At 62.9% G+C, this 15,731-nt stretch overlaps 1 long non-coding RNA gene across 2 annotated transcripts; it reads left to right on the top strand.

Annotated features, from left to right (window-relative positions):
* The first annotated feature begins 1,284 nt into the window (after positions 1-1,284).
* Positions 1,285-14,348, top strand: LOC127485321 (uncharacterized). Of its 2 annotated transcripts, XR_007912426.2 has the most exons (3): positions 1,380-3,996; positions 7,762-7,866; positions 13,730-14,348. It is a non-coding gene; the product is annotated as an uncharacterized lncRNA (long non-coding RNA). The 2 variants fall into 2 exon arrangements; XR_011380329.1 differs by having other exon boundaries at positions 1,285-3,996; positions 7,762-14,348.
* Positions 14,349-15,731: the final 1,383 nt, after the last annotated feature.

The raw sequence follows: 15,731 nt of genomic DNA, 5'->3' as shown, positions 1-15,731 counted from the left end.
CAGGGCCGGGGGGGCAGACGCTGGGCAAGTGGACCAGGAGACACAGGGAACCGGGAGCAGAGCTGTGTCTGTGTGGAGAGAGGGGAACGACCCTCCCCTGGGGTGTGCCTCCCCGTGTTTCCCACAAGGATCAGAGGAGGGCTGCATCACCGACACTGGTGATGCGCCCGGGCCCTGACTCCTTCCTCAGACAGAAAGGACGTGCTTACGCTGGCGAGCTGAGCACACCGGTGAGCTGAGCACACCGGTCACCATCGCCCCTGCCTCCCGCACACCGCCCTGGGGAGGAGGAGTGGGCAGCTTTGCTCTGCAAGTCCCACGCCTGCCACAGCCCCTGACTGCGGGCTGGGCGGGGCATGGTTGGCATTTTCAGCCATGGCAGTTGAGGCCCAGGCAGCAAAGGGCCCCCAGACAGGACAAGGCCCCAGGTCCCCTGTGTTTCTGCTGCTGCCGCCAGGCCACCTTCCCTGGAGACCCCACGTGTTTCCTGTTGTCCCCAATCTCTGTGGTGGTGGCAGGACGCCTGCAGCCAGGCTGGGACTCTGAAACCAGCAAGCGCGGTGTTGGTGTTTGCACACTTGAGCTTGGGGGTGGCACTGGGCAGTGGCCCGGGGAGGGTGACAGCGGCCCAGCCAAGCGCGAACCCTTCCTCCTGGCATCGGAGCCCAATGCCACTGTCTGCCTCGGAAGGAAAACGTGCGTGGGCCAGGACGTGGCACACGTCTGGGTGTGAGCCCACCCCAGGGGCACACCATGTCCCCGCAGAAAACACACCTTTTCTTACCCCAGCTTTAAAAAGGGGGCCATTTGCAGGCCCTGGGGACCACTGGAGTGGACCAACTGAACGCACTTGGCCTTAAGCATCTTTCTCTACAAGTGAGTTAAAAGGAGAACCCGCATGCGTTTCCTACTCCTAAAAGGCAATTTCCAAAGTTGAGCTTAAAAAAAAAAAAGTATGCCAGCTTAAAAATGCAGGGGCTCTCAGAACACAAGCGAGAGGCCCCTCCCCTTGTGCTGGAGTCACCGGAGTGGCCTAAAATAAAGGAGCTAAATGTTGTGCGCTGAGCAAAGTCTCCGGCCCGGCTCCTCTCGGGGCACAGTGAGACGGCCCAGCCGCCGCACACACCCCGGTGTCCTGCCGGGCGCTGCCTGGGGATTTTAACAGAGGTAGCACCATCTCCCGGTTCTAGTTAGTGTCAGTCTAAACGAGGATCACCTTGCACAAATCCATAAAGCAGCGGCAACAGGTCAGACAGCGCGTTGGAGGCATTGATTTCCCCGGGGAGAACCGGCCTTGGAATTTCTAAGCTGCATGTGCAGGGGCCCATTCCCCACAGGCCCCTTGTCTGCGCCCTCTGAGCCCCAGGGTCTGTGCCGGGCTGCGTTTTATACCTTTGGGGGCAAGTTACTGTCTCACCGTGTCACAGATGGAGCGGCGGCCCCCTCCCTCACTCGGGCTCTAGGATGCGACCTGGGGTGGGGGGTGGGGGCTATGTCACCGCTAGGGGGAATGCTGCACCAGGCCCCCCTTCAGAGAAGCCTCAGATGGGGCCAGGACATGACTAATTTATTTTATCCTATCCATCTCTCCACGCACAGGATTGAAATATTTATGCCAGTCTGTTTGCTTCAACACGGACGGCCACAGACACCCACTTCAGGGCGGGCCGTGGCTTCGTTTGTCGCCGTGTTGTGGCTTTTTATTGTTTCCGAAAACGCACGGTCGCTGGATGGTGCCCACCCTGCAATGCTGACGGCGCACGTGGCTCCCCAGCTCCCAGGAATACCCCTCCCAGGCTGCACGCACTGCCCAGCCGGCCCGCTTCCCACGAGAGGCCAGCGAAATCCTGCAGGCCCGAGCTGCTCCTCCAGCAGCCGCCGGCCCGGGAGGGGGCGGGGCACCAGGGCCTGGCAAGGATGCGCCAGCCAGGCTGCCAGGTAGGCGGCAGGCAGCAGGGGGTTAACGCGGGCCGGTAGGGGGACACAAACAAAAGCCCTCAGGCAGGCTGGGCAGGGGAAACCGGGGGGCAGCAGGGCCCAGCCCGACGGGCGCAGACACAGGGGCTCTGTCTGCCTGCCCGCTGGCCTGGCACTGTGGCTCACTGCCCCGCTATTGTGAGCCTGAAGCCAGCCCTTTGTAGGGTCCCCTTTCCAGCAGCCCTGGGATTCTGGAAGCCTCCGGCCCAACACCCACACTCGCGGCCTTGTCCTCTCTCAGGGCCGAGCAGGGCCAGCAGCAAAAAGGAAGCCCAGAGCCGAAAGACAGCGCGACTCCGCGGGGGGCACCGCATTGCCCAGGGCAGCAGCAGCCGCTGCCCCTCGTCCGTCACGGGGTGGCGAGCCCTGGAGCTGTGGGGTCTGAACTGAGCCGCTTGTGCAAGGACTTCGTGTGAGCAGAACGTAAAATACCCCATTAGTGACCTCCGTTTGCTCCACCCCGGAACGGCACGACCCTGTCTAGAGAGGAGGAGCGTCATTCCTCAGGTGACTCTCCCCTGGCTGCGAGAACACGTGGCCTCCCTGGGCCGCACCGTGCCGGCCCAGGGGTGCAGAGGGCTGGGAGCGGGCCTGGGGAGTCACAGCTGCCCCCCAGCACCTTCTCAGGCTCACTGCCACGCTGTCCCCTGACCCTGCCCTGTGTTCCCCTGTGTCCAGACGTGAGACTTCCACATTCAGGCACACACATGCAGAGACACGCAGGCACACACACACAGGCACACACGGCCCAGGCTCCTCTCCACGCCAGGAGCCCCCAGCTCTGCCAAGCCAGACTCCCAGGGCACCCACAGACCTTCCAGGAGCCCTCTCCTCCACGAAGATCAAAGATTGCATTTTACTACCACGTCGCATTCGAGACCGCTGTAACCCAGGCTGATTCGTGATTACATATGTTCATCGTGTTTATAGTTTTTCTTCTGATTGTAAAAGAAGTTAAAATTAAGGCTTTTTGTGGCCCTCAGTGTTGGGCCTGGGGGCAGGGGGCCAGGAGCAGCCCCACCGTCCTGCTCCCTCTCAGAGGCGTTCCCCAAACCCTGCCCCAGTGCCCAAGGGTGCAGCCCCCGCCAGACACCAGAAAGCATCCTCCATTATTTTCCAACACAGAAATCCACGATGAGAATGGCCCAGGAGCCCGACACTGCCCAAGGCCGCGTGTCAGTGTGGACCAAGCCTGGAGGAGCACCGCACTGGGGCTCGGGCACTACCTTCAGCCCCGAGAGGGGGAGCCGGGAGCAGGCGATGACAGCCTGGGCAGCGCCAGGCACCGGGCACCAAGACCTCCCGGCTCCAACCCGCCTCTGCCCCGTGCTCAGGAGGCCTGGCTTCCCGCACACCCCGAGAAAGGCATCTGGCGCTTCCCTTGGGGCCAGGGCCCGGGCAGGCCAGGCCCTCCTGTGGACGGGTGGTGGGTGCAGGAGATGGTTAAAATTCTGCATCCCTTTCGCATCCGCCTCCGGAGGAAGCTCCGCTTTTTTTTCCCCCCAAGCAGGAGGGGGAAGAGCTGAGAGCAGCAATTTGCAGGCCTGGAGATGTTTTTCTCCTTGACAGCCTGGCCCCGCCTGCTCGGGGCTGCCTGCTGGCCGGCCGGGCTGCAGCGGCTGCGGCTCTTGGTGTCTGCCGCTCCCGCTGGGCCTCCCCGCGGAGCCCGGGCCAGGCCGCAGCAGGAGAGAGGCCGGCCCGGGCCAGGCGGGCTGCGGGCACGGCCTTGGTGCCCGCCTCCTCTGTCAGCCTGCCTCTCCCCCCCGACCAGGCCCGCGCCCAGCGCAGCCGCACCGCCTGCTGCCTGCTTAGTGCCCACCCTGCGCCCTCCGGGGGTGCCCTCACCTTCTGGGCCCCCGGGGCCCCGGCCTCGGGTCCTGCGTGTGCTCAGGGCGCCCAGCCACGTCCTCGGCGCCTCTGCCGCACGCCCCACCCTGCTGCCCGCGCTCGGCGGCGAGCCTGGCGTGGTGCCAGGCCGCCTGGGAGCCCAGCCCGGGCAGGGCGAACTTTCCAGCAAGGGTGTGTATGGGGGGGGCGGTGCGGGGTGAGGGTGGTGCCAGGGGAGGGAGAGGGCCCCAGGTGCCCGGCGGCCACCCCCCAGCCCCCGCCCCAGAGTCCCACAAAGACGCAGACAACACGAGCCGCTTAGTCAAAACAGTCATGTGCAGGAGCCGGCAAACAAACAAAAGCCCTTATTTATTTATTTAGTTCACACGCCAGATAAGGAGGTTCCTTTTGTGCACGTAATTTCACACGCATCCGGGCGGCGGCCTCGCGAGCCCCCTGAGTCCCTGCGCGGTCCCGGCCTGGCATCTCCACATTTACCTTGGGCAGCAGCGTATGATTAATTAAGAGGGAAAAAGGCAAGAAGAGGCAGCACGGCGGTGGGGGTGGGGAGCCGGACCTCGCGGGCCCGGCGACGTGCCGACGTGCCAACGTGCCCGCCGCCGCTTAACTCCTCCCACGCCGGCCAGAGGGGCCTGCGGTCACCGGCCTCGCGCCCTTCCGCCCTGGGGCGTAGAGCCCGTGTCGGGTGCCGCGGGAAGCTTCACCTCCTTATTCTGTTACTCGAAGCAGCTCCCCCAAACCGGTGTGGGGCTGGGCTGGAAAGGAGGCGCCCCAGAGCCCCCAGCAGATGGGACAGGCTTGGCCTGGGCCTGCCACACCTTCTCCCCCGTATCCCCCACCCTCTCGGGAGCCCCTCTCGGAAGGGCCAGCCGGGACCCTCTGTCCCTGGGAGCCACAGGGTGTTCTGGGGCTGCAGGAAGGCGCGCGCCCTTCTGGGAAGAATCCAGGCTCTTGTCTCACTCAGAACAAGGAAAGGCTGCACCCCTGCAGGCAAGAGGCAGATGCCAACCTCACCAGGGCGCAGCCCTGCCCCTGCCAGCTGTGTGGCCTTGGGCACATCCTCTGGCCTCTCTGGGCCTCAGGCTGCCCACATGAAAAACAGCGCCCACCAGTCCCACCTGCACGGGGCCAGCATAAGAAGCAGAGAAACTGCCTCGGCTCCCAGAAGTCCAGACAGACCCGACACCCCCCAGCACTGCCTCTGCAGAGGCCCCAGGACAGTGGTCAGCAACCGGGGGAGGCGGGCCATGGCCGTGGAGACCCGGTCGTGCTGAGTGCATTCCAGGGCTTCCTGGGGCTCCGAGGGCTCTGGGCAGGCTCTCCTGGGCAGCAGTGTCGGGACCATCATTCCCAGGCACAGAGAGCTGGGCAGTGCGCCCGAGCCCCCCGCCCTGCCCCACAGTGGTGACATCGGGACTTGAACTCAGAACAGCCAGGCTGCAAACCAGCCCTGCCAGCCACCCCACTGTGCACTGTGCTTTCTGCAAAGCGGGGCGAGCCGCGGCAGAGGGGCGCAGGGGGCAAGGCAGACGGAGCTCGGGGCAAGAGCGCTCTTCCACGGAGCTGTGTGTCCTTGGGCAGGCGCACGCATGTCTCTGAGGCTCTCTCCATCTCTGCAGTCAGAGGTGAGTCCGGTGCTTCTGGCCTGTGCCACAGGGCTCTGCAGGGACCAGCTGCCCGCTGCCTGCTCGCGGGCCTGTCCCCCGCACGCCTCGGGGCCCGAGGAGGGAAGCAGCGCCCCTCTGACAGCTCCAGCTTCCCCAGCTGCAGAGCGGAAGCAGATGCTCGCATCGCACTCAGCCTGCGGAGGGGAGCAGGGAACCTCCAGAGGGGCGCCTGGCCCGCGAGATGCTCCGGCATGCTGGCCCCTGGCCCCCACTCTTCTCCCAGACACGGGAGGGGCTCGGGGCAGGGGCCTCCAGCCGCTGCCCCACCCCACGGGCCAGGCCTCTGTGGCCTCGGACTCCTCCCAGTGTGACCGTGTGCAGGTTCCAGAGTGAAAGCAGGGCGGGAGGAGCGTGCGGAGTGGGGGAGCCCTCGGCTTTCTCGGTGCGCCCTCGGGTGGGCAGAAGGACAGCCCCTAGGTGCCCTCCTGCCCTGGTCCCTGGAGGCTGTGAACATGTCACTCACAAGACAAAAGGGACCTGCAGGTGTGACGGAGAGAAGAGCCGGATGGGCCCATTCCCGTCACACGCACCCCTGAAAACCCAGGGCAGAGACAGAGCGAGGCAACTCTGCCCACTCTGAAGACGGACGCAGGGACCGGGGGCCGGGCCGGGAGGTGCAGGTGCCTGTGCAGGCCAGAAAAGGCAAGGGAACGCTGGTGCCCGGAGCCTCTGGGGAACGTGAACCCCACAGGCTCACGCTGGGCTCTGAGCTGTATGAGGGGGGAGAGCAGCCGTGGAAAGCAGTGTGCACCCCCCCACACACACACCCAGGCCCTCCCCGAGGGGAAGGACACGCGGGACCCAGGGGCTGGGCAGTGTCGTGTGTGACAGTGGGGGGGCAGAAGGCTCCGGCGCTGGATGCTGACCCGTCTGAGGCCTGGGAGCTGGGCGGGGCCCCGTTTGGGGGGGGGGGGCATCTGCGTGTGGCTTCCTAGGCGCCTGGAAAGAGTCCTTGTTCCCAAGCACTGAAAGTGTTCTAGACTCAGTGGGGAACATCAGAGACGGCCCTGCGGGAAACACGGCCATGCAGAAGGCCCCGTGCAGAAGGCGGCCGCGTCGCTGTGGCGGAGCTGCGCGCCACCGTCCCCGGGTGAGCAGCCGCCCGGGCCAGGGCTGCAAGTGTGTGACCGGCCCCTGTGCTCGGAAGGGCCCCGGGCTGGGTTGACGCCCTGTGGCCTCTGCGTTGACAGTCCGAGTCAGTTCTAATGCAGGCCCCAGGTTTTCCTCTCGCACGGGGCCCTGCGGGGCACAGCAGGGGCTTCCCAGCACCCCAGTCACAGCGGCCACTCCTTCTAGAAGGTTGCCTTTATTTCCCTCCCGGTGACTCCTTTTCTTCTGTTTTGTCCAGGTTCCCCAAGAGCCGGGGCCTGGGCAGTCTCACCCCAGAAAATCCAGGCCTGGAGCTGCTGTCCCCAGGGAGGTGGGTGGGGTCCCCAGCGCAGCCCTGGTGTCGCTAACCAGAAAGGGGAAGCAAGGCACTGCTCTGCGTCAGTCACTCACCGAGGTTTTTCTGGAGACAAAAATGAGCACCTCACCGAGTTTTCAGGACCTACTTATGGGGGGGGATTCCCCAGAGAAACTGGTGCCACTGCCTGCAGAGCAGTCCCACGCTGGCCCTGTGGGTTAAAGATGTCTGGAGCCTCCATCCTGCAGAGAGGGAGTGAGCTGCCTGTCTCTGGAGGCATTCAACAAAGACTGCACAGCCACCGGCAGGAAGCACCTGCCGGGATAGGAGGACCAGCCTGATGGAGCCATCACTCCAGGCATCCAGCAGCCTCTCAAGAGAGGGCTGGTGTCCACCTCACCCCGGAGGTGTGGGGCTCCGGACAGGAGCGTGCGCACGGGGCGGGGTCTCCGTGCAGAAGGGCAGGGAGGGGTCGACAGCTGAGAGCTGACAGGAGGTGCAAGAGAGAAGAGAGGTGTTCCCGGTTGCCCCAGCAGCAGGCGACTGAGGGAGGCCGGGAGCCAGGTGCCCTGGGCGCCCGTGGAGCAGCAGCAGCCCTGGTTGACTGAGAGCCCGCTGTGTGCGAGGGGCACCCTAAGTGTCCACAGGGCTATCACGGCAACACCGCCGCGGCAGAACTGGGGAGCCCATTTTACGGGTGAAGAAACCAAGGCTCTGAAGATGAGTGCTCGCACCTGCCCCACGGCGGAGCCGGCTCTCGAGCCAGGGCTCCCCCAGGCCTGTGTGAGGCTGCGGGTCTGCCACCAGAGTGTGGAGGAAGTTCAAGTTCAGGTCACTGTCCTCGTCCTGCCTTTCCTTCCTTAGACGCTGACACTGAGGGCAGGGCCTGAGACGGCACGGAAGCGCCTCCTGGACGCCGGGTGGGCCGGGCAGCTTCCCCCAGAGAGACTGAACTTCTGGATGCCACAGGTAAGCACACCTGGCCTTGAAGAGGCGGGCTGCGGTCAGGGGTCAGCAGTCAGGGGCTACGCACCTCCGCCCTCCCACTCCCCACAGCTGGTGCAGGGAGGGACTCCACCATTGCCCTGTGGTAGGGGGTGAGTGAGTGAAGGGTGTGGCTCCTCTACCCCCAGTGCTTTCAGATAGGGGACCCCCCACGCTCAAATCCGGAAGCTCCAGTCCCCCCATGGCTGGAACAGGAGTGTGGCCTCCACTGAGAAGGCCTGGGCTCCCCACAGCCTGCGGCCCCTCAGGCCTGCCTGTCTGGGGACCTGCTGTTGAGTCCAGGAGTGCGGGGCTACCAGAGGGAAAGTGGTGGACACAGCCGATGAGGGGAGCAAGCCTGCCAGGTGCTGCTGCAGTGGTGGGGGCGCCTGGTCAACCCAGGAGGCTCACAGAGCCCCAGGGGCTTTGCCACTGCTGTCCTCCACCCCATGGGAGCCCCCAGGCAAAGGCAATGCCTGGGGTGGGGAGCAGCGGGGGGGGGGGGCAGGTAGCACGCCCCCCTCCTCCCCAGGGATGGCCCTGCAGGGCCAGGCTCCTTCTTTCTCCCAGGTCTGCGGCTGCCCGGCCGTGTATACCCACGTGCCCTGCACACCCTGGCTACCCAAACCCAGCAGATAGGGTGCTGGCCGCAGGGCTCCGCTCGGGCTGGGAGGGCCGCCTAGGATGCCGCAGCTGGCGGTGCAGATGGGAGCGGGGACCGCTGAGCCCCCCGCCCACTGGTGAGGGAGCAGAGGGAGCAGCTGCGCGGTCCCCAGCCCTGCAGGCCCTGGCTTCGTGCACAGCCCAGGCCTTGGAGGGTTAACACCCAACGCCAAGCCGCCTGGTGCCGCCTCCTGGAGAGGAAAACCGGATCTTTCCCCTTTAAGAGCCCAGCGCCCAAGGGGAGGGGAAATGTGGAGAAAGATTCCCCCTCGGAACTTCCCGAGTCTTTGTTTGCCAGGAGGAGGCCGAGGGAGGAGGCTGGGGCTCTGCCTTGGCTCTTAGGCGGCCGCGACACCCTCCTGCCTGCCACCCCTGCTCACCACACCGGTACTCCCTCCCAGCATGCAGTGCACCCTGGACCTTGGACCCAGCCCCAGGCCCCAGACCCAGTTCCTGGACCCAGGAGGTGCCCAGGGCGCTGGGTAGAGGCGGAGCCACTTACCCTCCTGCCCCCACCCCTGCAGTCCTGGCAGCTGGTGCTGCGGTCAAGTTCATGTTCACCGCCCCACACCAAGGTCCTAGTGCAGGTGGGTTGCAGTGAGGCTGAGAGGGCCATGGCACAGGTCACTGCCCGGCCTGCCGGCATTGCTGTCCCCCTGCTGGTGCCAACCCTGAGTTGGAAGTTTCTGGGCTTCCCAGTAGCTGGGCTAGGTGACATGTGAGCTTGGCCACAGAGAGGGAGGTGGGGAGACATGCAGGGAGAGTGCATTCGTCTGTCCAGGGAGGCGCTCACTGTTCTGTTTTCCTACAAGGCAAACAAGCCAGGGGACTGGACCTTCCTGGTGCCTGGGCCCCATACCCAGGGAACCGCCCCAGGGGCCTGGCCAGGGAGGCCCGAGGGGTGAGGGGACTGACTCTCAGATCACCTCCCCAAGCGGCGGCAGCAGGTGGAGGCACGGTGCTTAGTTCCCGGGGAGCTCTGAGGTTGGAGGGAACACAGCGGAGCCCACGGACTCCTGCGAGTGGTATTGGAGGGGCTGCTCAATGCGTGAGGTCCCCACGGTTGGCTGGCCCAGCCCCGATCCTCGGCTCCCACGCTGCTGGCTTTGAGCCTTCCCAGGGCAGGGTCCTGGGGACACATCTGGGGAAACTGAGTGGCCCTGGGCCTGGGCATCTGTCACGTGGCCAAGCCCAGTCCTTGGAGACTGTGAGGGCCCTGTGGGCACTGGGACAGGCACGGAGCGGGGCCTCCAGCTGCCTGCTGGCCCTGGTTATCCCGGGCTGCCTGTGTCCATCCATTGTCCCCACAAGAGCTGGTTACAGAGGAAATGCTGGGTGCGGGCCTGCTGCTCTAGAGCATGATTTTTTTTTTTTTTAAGAAAAATGAAGACGGGGCGAAGGAGGCTGAGGTGGAGTCGGGCGAAGTCGTCCCTTCTGCCCCCAAAGGGGTGCTCCCTAGAAGAGCTGGGAGCCGCCTCTGGGGGGACGTCTTCTCCAAGGCACTCCTCCTGGCATGGGCCCTGGGCCTGCACGCGTGGGCTACACAGCGCCTGATGCTGCGGCCCCCTCTTCTAGGAACTCCAGTGCTTGGCATGGGGCTGACACAGAGCTGGGCAGGCACGGCAGGTGCTGGCTGGGACGGCTCACGGAGCCCCTGTTTGCGGAGCCGCCGACGTTGCTTGTGCGTGGAGGCTGCCAGTGGACCCAGCTCAGTCCCAGGCCACCGTGCGCCTCTTCTAGGGGGGCCACCTTGCTGGTGAAGCCCAGGACCTGTTCCGGAACAGGCGCCGGCACCAGCTTCTCTCTCCTGAGACGGATGGAGGCTGCTCACCTGAAGCACTGCGAGGCAGGGTGCTGACACCCCAGGGAGCTCATGGCGCCTCGTCCAGGGCCCGGCCCTCTCCCCGGGACGCGCCGTCCTCCCCAGGGGCTCCAAGCCTCGGAGGCTGCTGCTCCGTATTCTGGGGACTGGAGACTGCACTGGGAACTCCAGTCTCCCGGAAGTTTGACCCCACTGCTTTCTGTCCAGGGGCCACTGGCGCTGTTTGTCGCAGGGGCCCCCCTCTGGCCTCTGGCGGCCCAGCGTCGCCCTGTCCAGAGCCAGCTCACTTGCCCAGGGCCCCGTGGACAGAGAGGCCCCTCCTGTTGGAAGAAGGAGCCCCGAGTTTCGTTTACTGAAGCTCCTTTCCAGGAATAAGTCCAGGTTCTGTGCAAGCAAGATGCAGCTGCTCTGACGGAAGACCACGTGCTGGGGAAGCCGCCAGCTGGGAGGCGCAGGGAGCTGTCAGGAAAATGCTGCAATCCTGGGACCTCCCCCAGCCCCCGGCTGTGCCTCTCACCGCTGAGGGCCACTCAGAGCCTCTCATTCCCTGCACGCGGGGTCAGCCCCCCACCCCGACCCCAGGAGGGGATTTGAGGACCGGCCCGGCGGGAAGGCTGAGCAGGGATCCTGCAGCGTCCCAGGTTGTAGTCAGCATGTGACGTGACAGCTCGGGTGCGGTTTGATTATTTTTCATTTTTAATTTGAGGCAGAGACAGACAGACAGATGGACAGAGCTCCCCACCCACGGGCACCCTCCCCGCTGCCCACAGAGCCCAGGATTGGCCCAGAATTCGGTCGAGACCTTCCACCTGAGTGCAGGTCCCCAACCATCGGAGCCAGGGTCTGCCCCGCCAGGAGCCAAGCCCAGGTGCTCCGCCGTGGGACGGAGGGGTCCTAACTGCCCCTCACCCGCCAGGCCCTGGTTACTTCCAATACAGCAATGTGCTTCAGGAGGTTCGTGGGAAACGGAATGAAAGATGTTTATTTTGTTGCAGAAAATATTTGAAATCAAAAAAAGTTCACGAGAGATGTGTATTATCTAAAAACTACGTGTGGATTTAAAAACTGTGTACACCACGAATAGTCTTTAATTCCATTTTCCGCAAACTTTTTTAAAAAAGGATTTATTATTTACTTACTTACTTAATTTGAAAGTCAGAGAGAGACAGAGAGATCTTCTATCTTCTGGCTCACTCCCCAAATGCCCCAGCACCCGAGACTGGGCCAAACCGGAGCCCAGAGCCAGGAGCGCCATGTGGGTCTCCCAGGTGGGTGTCAGGAACTCAAGCCCTTGAGCTGTGAGCTGCTGCTTCCCAGGTGCACTTGCGGGGAGCTGGACCGGAAGCGGCCAGCGCCCCGACACGTGTCCCCGAATCACCGTGCACAGCGCCAGCCAGCACACGCTCTCAAGTGCTAAGTGCCTTGCTCTTCCTGTCAGGCAGAGGAGACGTTTCCGGGTTCCCTCCAGGCCGCCGCGTCAGAGCGGGGCTGCACAGCGACACACAAGCACCGTGTGCTCTTTTAGGTGGAGCCGCTCGGGAGGCCCCGCAGGACCTGGGCGGAGCGAGAGGCAGCCGTGCCTGTGATCCGTCCAGGCTGACCACACTCCAACCCTCGCCCAAGCTCTGGATCACAGGGCCCGGCCTGCGGGACGTTGCGGGCACAGGGCCTGCGGCGTCCTTTGCCAGCTCTTGCCTGAGCGCTCCCGTCTGTGACTCGGGCTTTAAAAAGTGACTCTTGGGGCTGGTGCAGTAGGTTAGCCTCCACCTGCACTGCCAGCATCCCAAATGGCTGCCGGTTCGAATCCCGGCTGCTCCTCTGCCCATCCAGCGCTCTCCTGTAGACTGGGAAAGCAGAAGATGGCCCAAGTCCTTGGGCCCCTGCACCCATGTGAGAGACCCAGAGGAAGCTCCTGGCTCCTGGCTTTGGATCGACCCAGCTCCGGCTGTTGCAGCCATTTGGGAGTGAACCAGCGGATGGAAGACCTCTCTCTCTGTCTCTCCCTCTGTCTCTAATTCTACCTCTCAAATATTTTTTTTTAAATTGACTTTTAACAGTCTTGGGCTCTTATTTTACTTCCTCAGGCTGTTGAAGGATCTGTTTGCCCGAGATGGGGAAAAAAACCAAAGGGACCTGGTCTCCTCCTTGGCACCTCCATGGGGCTGGCCCAAGAGAGAGGAGGGCCAGGGTGTGTGTGTGTGTGTCCCAGCAGCTACACACACAGGCAGGGCCCTCTTCTGAGTTCAAGGTGAACTGTTAAGCCTGGCCAGGCTGATGGGGTCACTGAATTCCCAGGAACCTGCAGCAGACCCCAAACTCAGCCTGCACTTACCAGCCACTGGGACCCAGGAACCCCTGGGAACCCGGGTTGGACACCAGTGAGAGTCCAGGCAAGGGGTTGTTGGAGCTGCACCAGAGACCGGCCAGTGGCTCCTGGCGGTCACTTCTCATCCATGTGCCTTGAGTGATGACAAACTGTGACTTCACAGGAAGGCGAGCATGTCTGACCTCCAGGGTCACTGGTACAGGGGCTGAGGGAACTGAACCCCGACCCCAGGCCTCCCTCAGGGCAGCGCAGGAGACCGGCACATTTGGGAAAGGCACAGGGGGTCGTGGGTTCTGGGGCTCGGGGCTCCTGCCCTGCATCAGAAGCTTGGCAACACCAGTGGGCGTGGCAGCCCGTAAGAGGGACCTGGCACAGAAGCAAAGCCAAGACGGCAGGGGCAGCCCACCTCGCGTGCCCTCCCCACATGGCCGCCTCCCAGGCATCCCCCAGGTCCTGTTCCTGGAGCCCAGCCCCAGGTCCCCAGGCTGCCACAGCTGTAAGTGGAAGGAGGTGTGCTGGTTTTCAGTTTGTTTATCCAAAGAAGTGTTCGTTACAGAAAGACTGGAAATACAGAGAAGCACAAGAAACCAAAGTTACCTGTGAGACAATCACCGGGTATGGTTTGTGGAAAGTCCTGGCGTGGTTTCCACGCCGTGCGCGTGAGTGTGGGTGTGCATGCACTTGTCCCTGGACATCCACTGGGCACCGACGCTCAAGTCCATTACATAAAGCTGTGTAGCACTGCACAGGCACCGCACATCTCCTGTCTGTGTCACCTGTAGGTTACCCATAATACCTAGCACTGTGTTTATGGAATGATGATGAGAGTAAGAGTCTACGCGTTCAGTACAGACACCATTTTCCAAATCTGGGAGGTAGACACAAAGAGGGTGAGCCCCCATCCTCGGGTCACCCCTCAAATGCCTGCAGTGGCTGACGCTGGGCTGGGCTAAAGCCAGGAGCCAGGAACTCAACCCAGGACTCCCGTGGCGGTGACAGGAACCCAACTACTCAAACAATTGCTTGTTGCCTTCCAGGCTCCGCATCAACAGGAAGCCAGATCTGGGACTCCAATCCAGGCACCCAGTGGGGGACCCAGGACCTCAACTCACCCCCACCACCACCACCCGAATCTGCGGGTGCAAACCTGAGGCTGCAGAGGGCAGACTATACCGAGTAACCTCGCCTTACCGTAGGTTGTAAACGTCTACATTCATACCATGTACTTACAGTTACAATGTAACCTTTAGATATTTACATACACATGTTTACACCCATCAGGCCACACAGCAGGTTATTTCAGAATCTTTTTAACATCTTGTGAGAAGTCTGTTATTAAATGCTTTTTCTCGGGCCTGCGCTGCGGGTTCATGCGCTGGCTTGAAGCACCGGCATCCCACGTGGGCGCCCGTTTAAGACCTGGCTGCTTCACTTCTGATCCAGCTCCCTGCTAATGCACCTGGGAAAGCAGTGGAAGATGGGCCAAGTCCTTGGGCCCCTGCACCCATGTGGGAGACCAGGAAGAAGCTCCTGGCTTTGGATGGGCACAGCTCTGGCTGTTGCGGCCATTTGGGGAGTGAACCAGTAGATGGAAGACCTCTCTGTCTGTCTCTACCTCTCTGTAACTCTGTCTTTCAAATAAATAGACCTTTGTTGGGTTGTTCCACATCTGCCTCTGCTGCTGTCCACACCCTGGGAGGCAGTGGTGATGGCTGGAGGGATCGGGGCCCTGCCACTTCCGTGGGACCTGGACTGAGCTCCTGGCTCCCCGCTCCTACTGGGCACCCTGGTGTCCACGTGCGGTTCAGTCACTGCTCAGCTGCAGAGGCTGGCTTGCATGTCCGTCTACTGATGCACAGCTGGGTTCTGGTTCAGTTGGTTGTTTTGCTCGGTGATTGTGAACAGAACTTCGTGAACACCAATTAATTTCAAAATGTTTTAACAGGGGCCAGCATGGTGGCATAGCAGGTAAAAGCTGCTGCCTGCGATGTTGGCATCCCATTTGGGCGCCAGTTCGAGTCCCGACTGCTCCACTAAGCAGCAGCAGATGGCCCGGGGGTTTGAGGCCCTGTCACCCACATGAAGACCTGCAGAAGTCCTGGCTTTGGCCTGACCCAGCCCCAGCCACTGGGGAGTGAACCAGCGGGTGGACGACCTCTGCGCCTCCCCCTTTCTCTCAACTATTTCAAATAATAAATCATAAACAAGGAATGTTTTAGCAACACAACTGGCACGTCAGGAACACCATATGCTGGGGAGACCAAGGGCGGGACACACGAAGAGCCGGAGATCACGGCTGGTTAGAGCCAGGCTCGATCGCAGCTCACCCCACGGTACAGACAGCAGCTGAGGCTCAGAGTTAGGAACCTGCGGAGGTCACACAGCAGTGGGCACTCAGTCCTAGCACGCCCGTTCTTGGTGGACACCGGGCTCCAGCCTCCTCTGTGTGTGGCTCACCGGCCCCATCTGGAGCAGCTCGGGTGGAACTGACCGTGGGGACACACCGGCAGATCCACGCAGCACCGCGGTGCCCAGCGTCCCTGCGGGGCACTCTCCAGGCCCAGCCCACTGCTAGGTCCCCTTCCTAGCTACGACTGGTTTCGGCCCCAGTCGGCCCAGTCCAAGGCGACCTCTGTCCAAAAGAGGCGAAACCAGGGAGCGCCCATTCTGTTTAGAGGGGCCTGTCCAGTTCCCATGTTTTCTTCTTTAATATGCAGCCAAAAGCTTAAAAAAAAAAAAAATGCAAAGTGCAACTTCCTCTCTGAGGTCCACTTAGGGCGGAGAAGATCTGCAGCTTCAGCCCCAGGCCAGGGCCCGTGTGTCCGCTCTGCTGCCCCCGGCCAGCCGGGACGGGCGCACACGGGCAGCCTCCAGCGCTGGGGGTGCGCGCGTGCACCGGGCCCCGCCTGCCCCACTGGCCCATCACGGGCCCATCACGGGCCCATCACGGGGCCTGGGCACCTGGAGGGGGTGCACTGGCAGGTCTGGGCTATCAGGGCGCCTGGACGTGGGGGTCTCCCAGAACTCAGGCCGCGCCCC

The sequence above is a fragment of the Oryctolagus cuniculus genome, chromosome 11 (genome assembly GCF_964237555.1).
Source record: "Oryctolagus cuniculus chromosome 11, mOryCun1.1, whole genome shotgun sequence".
Lineage (NCBI taxonomy): Eukaryota > Metazoa > Chordata > Mammalia > Lagomorpha > Leporidae > Oryctolagus > Oryctolagus cuniculus.
Note: the sequence above shows the minus strand (reverse complement) of the source record. Positions and strands in the feature narration are given on the sequence as shown.